Source organism: Tenrec ecaudatus, chromosome 3, assembly GCF_050624435.1.
Source record: "Tenrec ecaudatus isolate mTenEca1 chromosome 3, mTenEca1.hap1, whole genome shotgun sequence".
Taxonomy (NCBI): Eukaryota; Metazoa; Chordata; class Mammalia; order Afrosoricida; family Tenrecidae; genus Tenrec; species Tenrec ecaudatus.
In genome coordinates, this window is record NC_134532.1 from 14,226,390 (window position 1) to 14,232,906 (window position 6,517).

The 6,517-nt window shown below is 42.3% G+C and overlaps 1 pseudogene; it reads right to left on the reverse strand.

The window, feature by feature from the left end:
• Positions 1-4,142: 4,142 nt before the first annotated feature.
• LOC142443269 (DET1- and DDB1-associated protein 1-like) lies at positions 4,143-4,544 on the reverse strand (annotated as a pseudogene).
• Between the last annotated feature and the right edge of the window lie 1,973 nt (positions 4,545-6,517).

Below are 6,517 nucleotides of genomic sequence, written 5' to 3' on the forward strand. Positions count from 1 at the left end.
CCATGTAGGCTTTGTTGCTTCTGGGCTAGATGGTCACTTGTTTACCTTCAAGCCTTTAAGACCCCAGATGCTGTATCTTGATAGCTGGGCATCATCAGCTTTCTTCACTACACTTGCTTGTGCACACATTTGTCTTCCACACTTGTGTCATGCAAATGAGAATCACAGTAATAGAACACAGTGTTTTTATGTTGAGGGAATCCTTGAGTGGAGGCCCAATGTCCATCTGCTACCTTAATATTAAAACTATACATATATGCACATGGATCTCTTTCTCCATCATCATATATAAATATATTGACATATATACATGCCTGTGTTTAGGTCTCTATAAATGCCCTTTGCCTCCTTGTTCTTTCCTCTGTTTCTTTTTGCTTTGCTCTTGTCTCACAATCATGCTCAGCCTTCATTTTGGTTTCAGTAATTCCTCTTGGTTACATTGCCCTTGATCACACCCTCCCAGGCTTCCTACAACCTCTGTTGCCACTGATTTTGAATCACTCATTCCCTTGTCCCTGGGTTGGTTAACACCCCCACTTCCTTTCCCCACCTTACCATCTCCCATGTCCTCCCAGAACCATCAGTCCTGTTTTCTTCTCCACATTGTTTATCCAGCCTATCTTATCTTGATAGACCTGCAGAGATAATATGCACATAAAAACAGGACAGCGCCAAACAAAGCAATACAGAACAACAGCAGTAACAAAAAAACCAATGACACAAAGAATCAAAAACCATTAAAAAAAAAAGAAAAGTCTGTAAATGGCCTAAGGTCTGTTTGTTGACCTTTAGGAGTGTGTACCTGTCAGGTCTGATGGGGTGCCACGCCCTGGCCTCAAAGTGTATTCTTTTTATATCCCCTTGGGATAAGTTTGCTCTGTACACCCTTAGTGTTTTGCTTTGGTGGGGTCAGCTCAAGCACAAATCCTACCCTGTGTCTTCAGTGTTGTCCCATGTGGGGCTATGGGTCCACGCGGGTGTCATGTTTCAGGATGGAGCAGGTCATAAGGTCCTCTCTGTGCAATGGCTCCTCTGAGCAGGGCTATTATCCTCAGGGCTTGGTGGTCCAGGTTGTGCTCCACTCCCTCCCCCTTCATTTGCTTCTGCTTCCTTCTGAGCATGGCAGGGCAGTTTATTTCCCCCATCAAAATGTCTATTCATTCTCTGTGGCACACCCTTCCAGGGTGGGGGTCAGGCTGGTTTTGGTTGGGGCAAACCCTATACGTCTTTTTTATGGATTCCCCCACCTGTTACATTGCCCCCCTGGTTGGGCGCATCATCTTGGTTTCCGTATGCACATTACGATTCTGTGGGGACACAACCAATACTCTCCCCTCGGGTGGGTTAGTGCCCTGTTCCGCCCATGTCATCATCTCACTTTCTCCCCACCCATATTCTCCTGCCTCCTTTCCCCTTCTTTATGTTGGACTCACATGTACCTTCCTGGGTTTTGTCTGATCTCCTCCCAACTACCTATAATCCCACCCATGTATTGAGAGATAAGTGTCTATTCTATTCCTGCAGTGCTGATTGTACTTACCTCAGGGGCCTCATACCTGTCTTTTTGAGATTGACTTACCTCACTTAACATGATTCCTTCCAACTCTTCCTATGAAATGCCATGTTTCATGTGATTGTGCTTTTCAGTGCTGTATCATACTCCATAGTTTGTGCCAGAGTTTACTAATCCCCTCGTCTATCAATGGAAACTTAGGCTGTTTCTATGTCTTTGCGATTGTGAATTGTGCTACAATAAACATTGGAGTGCAGATGACTGGTTGTGTTTTCTTTGTTACCTCCTCTGGGTATATGCCCAGTAGAGGGATGACTGGGTCATAAAGTTGATCAATTTCCATTTTCTTTAAGTATCTCCAGATTGCTTTTCACAGAGGCTGTACATATCTACATGACCACCAGCAATGGAAGAGGGTTCCTGTTTCACCACAACCCCTCCAACACTTGTTGCTCTCTGGTTTCGGCTAGGCTTGGGAGTGTCAGGTGCTATCTCATGGTTTTAATTTGCATTTCTCTTACGGCTAATGAATGGGAACACTCTCATATGCTTGTTGGCCCTTATGGATTTCTTCCCTAGTGAAAGTTCTTTTCAGTTATTTTGCCCACTTCCATAGGGGGTTAACTGTTTTCCTCTTTTTGCAGGTCATGAAGGTGTAGATTTTAGTAATGAGCTCTTTGTCCTATATGTCTTTACTAGATTCCTCTCCCAGTCTGTGGGTTGTTTTGTCACCCTCTTGGTGAAGTCTTTTGAGGCACACAGGGTTTTATTTTTATTAAATCCCATTTGTCAATTTCCAGTTCACCTGTGTGTGTGCCCTTCCCTATTGCAGTGAGCCTAAGCATTCCCAGGACCAATGATCTTAGGTTTGCCCCGATTCCCTCTTTGATGGTCCTGATGGTTTGGTGTTTTTCTTCTAGGTCCATGATCTACCTTGAGTTTAGTCTTGTGCAGGAGGTGAGGTAAACATCTTGTTTCATTTTTCTACATGTGGATGTCTATTTTTTCCAGCATCACTTGTTAAAAAGGCATACACTTCCCACTTGCTGGTTTGGGACCCTTGTCGAAGATCAATTTTATATGTGCTGATGGTTTTATTCCTGGGCTTTTTATTCTTTTCGACTGGTCTGAGTAGCTGCCATTGTACCAGTTCCATGCTGTTTTGACCACTGTAGCTGTGTAATACATATTAAAATCAGGTAAGGTGAGTCCTCTAACTTTGTCCTTCTTGAGGAGTTCTCTACTAATTCTGGGCTTCTTCCCTTTCCATATGAACATAGTGATTGGTTTTTCCAATTCATTGAAGAAGGTTGTTGGTATTTGAATCAAAATAATATTGAGCTTGTAAAGTGCCTTGGGTAAGATTGTCTCTTTACTATGTTGAGCCTTCCAATCCATGAGCTTGGGATGTTCTTCTATTTGTGGAGGTCGCTTTTGGTTTCCTGTAGTGGTATTTTGTAATTTTCCATGTATAGTTCTTTAGGATGTTTTGTTACATATAGTCCTAGGTCTTTCAGTTTGTTCTTGGCTATTGTGAAGGGTACTGCCTTCCTGATTTCCTCTTCCATGGCCCTGTCTGATGTGTATAGCAATTCTACCAACTTCTCTTTGTCGATCTTGTATCCTGCCACTTTTCCATATTCTTCTATTGCTGTAAGTACTCCCATTGTGGGACTTTTGGGGTTTCAATACAGGATCATGTCATTTGTAAATAGCGGTGGTTTCACCTCCTCTTCTCACATTTGGATCCCTTCTGCTGTCTTATGTTGTTAGCTAGAACCTCCAGTACGATATTGAATAGAAGTGGGGACAAGGAACATCCTAGTCTTGTACCATTTTTCAGTGGGATTGTTTTTGTCTTTTCTCCATTAACTATGATATTAGCTGTTAGCTTTTCTTAGACAGCTTGTATCAGCTTGAGGAATTTATCTTCCATTTCTATCTTTGTGAGTGTCTTAATTAGGAATGGGTGTTGGATGTTGTCAAATGCTTTTTCTGCATCTATGGATATTATATGTTTTTTTTTACCTTGTTTTTCTTGATGTGGTATATAATATTGATGGTTTTTCACATGTTAAACCATCCCTGCATCCCTGGGATGAATCTTACCTGTTTGTGGTAGATGATATGTTTATATACTTTTGTATTCTATTAGCCAATATTTTGTTAAGGATTTTTCCATCTGTGTTCATTAGAGATATTGGTCTGTAATTCTCTATACCTGTGGGTTCTTTGCCCTGTTTGGGTATCAAAGTTATGCTGGCTTCGTAGAATAAGTTTGGGAGTTTGTCATTCTTTTCTATGCTTTGGAATACTTTATGGGGGATCAGAGTCAACTCTTAGTGGAATTCTTGGTAAAATTCTGTTGTGAAGCCATCTGGCCCAGAGAATTTTTTTGTTGGTAGCTTCTTTTTTTTGTGTTTTTTTTTTTACAGGGTTTGAAGTCCTCTTTAACCATTGGTGGGAACACTTTACAGCATAAGTAAAAACTCGAGGAAAATAAATACATCAGCTCCTAGGAGAGTGGACGCAGTGTGGATGGCGTGGGGTGGGCTGGCAGGTGGGGCGGGTGCAGATGCACGATGCAGAGCAGACACGACAGGAGACTTGGGGGAGGGCAGTGAGAGTCTTAAGTGTCCTAGTGCATGTCCTGGCTGTCGGTCCAGGCGATCTTGCAGGGGGGAGCTGAGCTCTCACCCTCCAGGTCCACTTGCTCCTGATCTCGCTTCTTGGCTGCGTTCTTTTAGTCCCATTGCTGGTGCAGGTAGCGCAGGAGGATATTGGTTTTTTCAGTCACAATGATTTGTTCAGATGGGTACTCCCGAGTAGGCAGGTAGACTGAGGGGCGTCTGTTCTATGGGAGACCAAGAAGAGTCGGATAAGAAGCTGGGTCCCCACACTCTGAAACAAGGTAGGCAGCCCAACATTGCTCTCCAGAGAGGCTGAGCGAGGCTTTGCACTCAGAGTCAGCATGGAATCGGCTAAAATATCTTTTGTTGTAGAAGGGAAATCCTTTCAGAAAATGGGCCATCTTCTGTAGCCGCTGTTGCTGCCACTGCCACCTCCTCTGCTGCTGCCGCCACCGCCGCAGGTGCCACCACAGCCGCCTTCTCAGTCGCCGCCTCGCAGTAACTCGTTGGTAGCTTCTTGATGACCCTTTCTGTTTCTCTTGCTATGGGTTTGTTGAGGTTCTTGATCTCTGTCTGAGATAATCTAGGGAGGGACTCTTTTTTCAAGTAGCTATCCATGTCTTCCACATTTCTGAATTTATTAGAATACAGATCTTCATAGTACTTTGTGATTGTCCTTTTAATCTCATTGGGGTCTGTTGTAATTAATCCTGTTTCATCCCTCATCCTGGCTATTGATGTTTGCTCCTTTCTGTCCTTTGTCCGATTCGCCAGTGGTCTGTCAATTCTGTCGATCCTTTCATAGAATCAGCTTTTAGCTGCATTTATTTTTTACATTGTTCTCTTCTCTTCCCACTGGTTTAACTCTTCCCTGATTTTTATTATTTCTTTTCTTTTGCTATTGGAGGGGTTGTCCTGCTGACTCTGTTTTAGTTGCTGGAGGTTTGGTGATAACATGCCTGTCATAAGTCTCTCTTCTTTTTATCATATATGTGTTGAATGATATCAATCTACCTCAGATAACTGCCTTCGTAGAATCCCATAGGTTTTTATATTCTTGTTCTCATACGTTTCTAGAAACTTCCTAATATCCTCTCTTATCTGGGCCTGTACCCATTCATGTCGCAGTAGATTGTTTTTCATCCTCCATTTGATTGCCCTTGCTTTTCTGGACGTCCTTTTTATTAATCTCCAGCTTTATATCATGGTGACATGAGAAAGATGTCTAAATAATATCTGTGTTTGAATTTACTCAAGATTTACTTGTGTCCCAGTATATGGTCTATTCTTGAAAATTATCCATGTGGGCTTGAGAAGAATCTTTTCTTTCTTTTTTTTTTTTTTGCGTTTGGATGGAAAACTCTATAAATGTCTATCAGGCCCAGTTGCGTAATTACATTTTTTTGGCCTAATTGCATTGTTTAGGTCTATAGCCTCTTTGCTGAGCTTCTTTCCCAGTAATCGGTCTTTCTCTGATAGCGGAGTGTTAAAGTCAACTACTATGATTATTGAATCCGTGATTTAGTTTTATATCTTTTTAGTAGTTTCTTTAAAGCAATTTGCCACTCCACTGTTGGGCGCATAGATATTCAATATGCTAACTCGTTCTTGGTTTAGCATTGTGTGGTGTTCCTTCTTGTCTCTTTTAATGGTTTGAACCTGGAGGTCCATGTTGTCTGAGATTAAGATTGCCACCCCTGCTTTTTTTAAAGTGCCATTATCCTGGTATACATTCCGCAAGCCCTTTGTTCTTAGTTTATTTTGTCTGTGCACTTAAGATGTGTCTGTTGCAGGCAATAGATTTGATAGATTATGTCCTTTGAGCCAGTTCTCCAGTCTTTTTCTTTTAATGTATGAATCGAGTCCATTGGTTTTCAGAGTTATTATCACAATCTGTGGATTCATTGTTGTCATACCCTGTCTTGTGTTTTAAATGTTCTCCTATCTCCCTTCATATTAGTGTGCTGTGTTTGTGTGGGGAGTTTCTAACTTGTCTTCTTTTTCTCTGAAGTCCTGTTGTCTTGGCAATTGTTCCTGGCACATTGGCTTCTGGGTAGAGATGGGCTATATGGTGGTCTCCTGCTTGTTCTTGGTGGAGGTTGATCCTTTGGCCACAGTGAGTCAGTCAGTATCTTCCACAAAGTTGAGTGCCTTGCAGCATATTCTTTCCTTGTCCTGGAAGACCCTTATCTCCCTTTATATCCAATGGATAATTTGACCATGTGGGGAGAGGGGAACTGCAGGAAAGGGAAGTACAGAAACCACAGCCAGTTTGGCAATCAGGAGGGCTTGAGGATAGTACACATCTTTCAGTGGATAAGCAGGGAAGGGTTGGAACTCAACATTCCCTTTCAGAAAGCAGTTTATGGAAGCT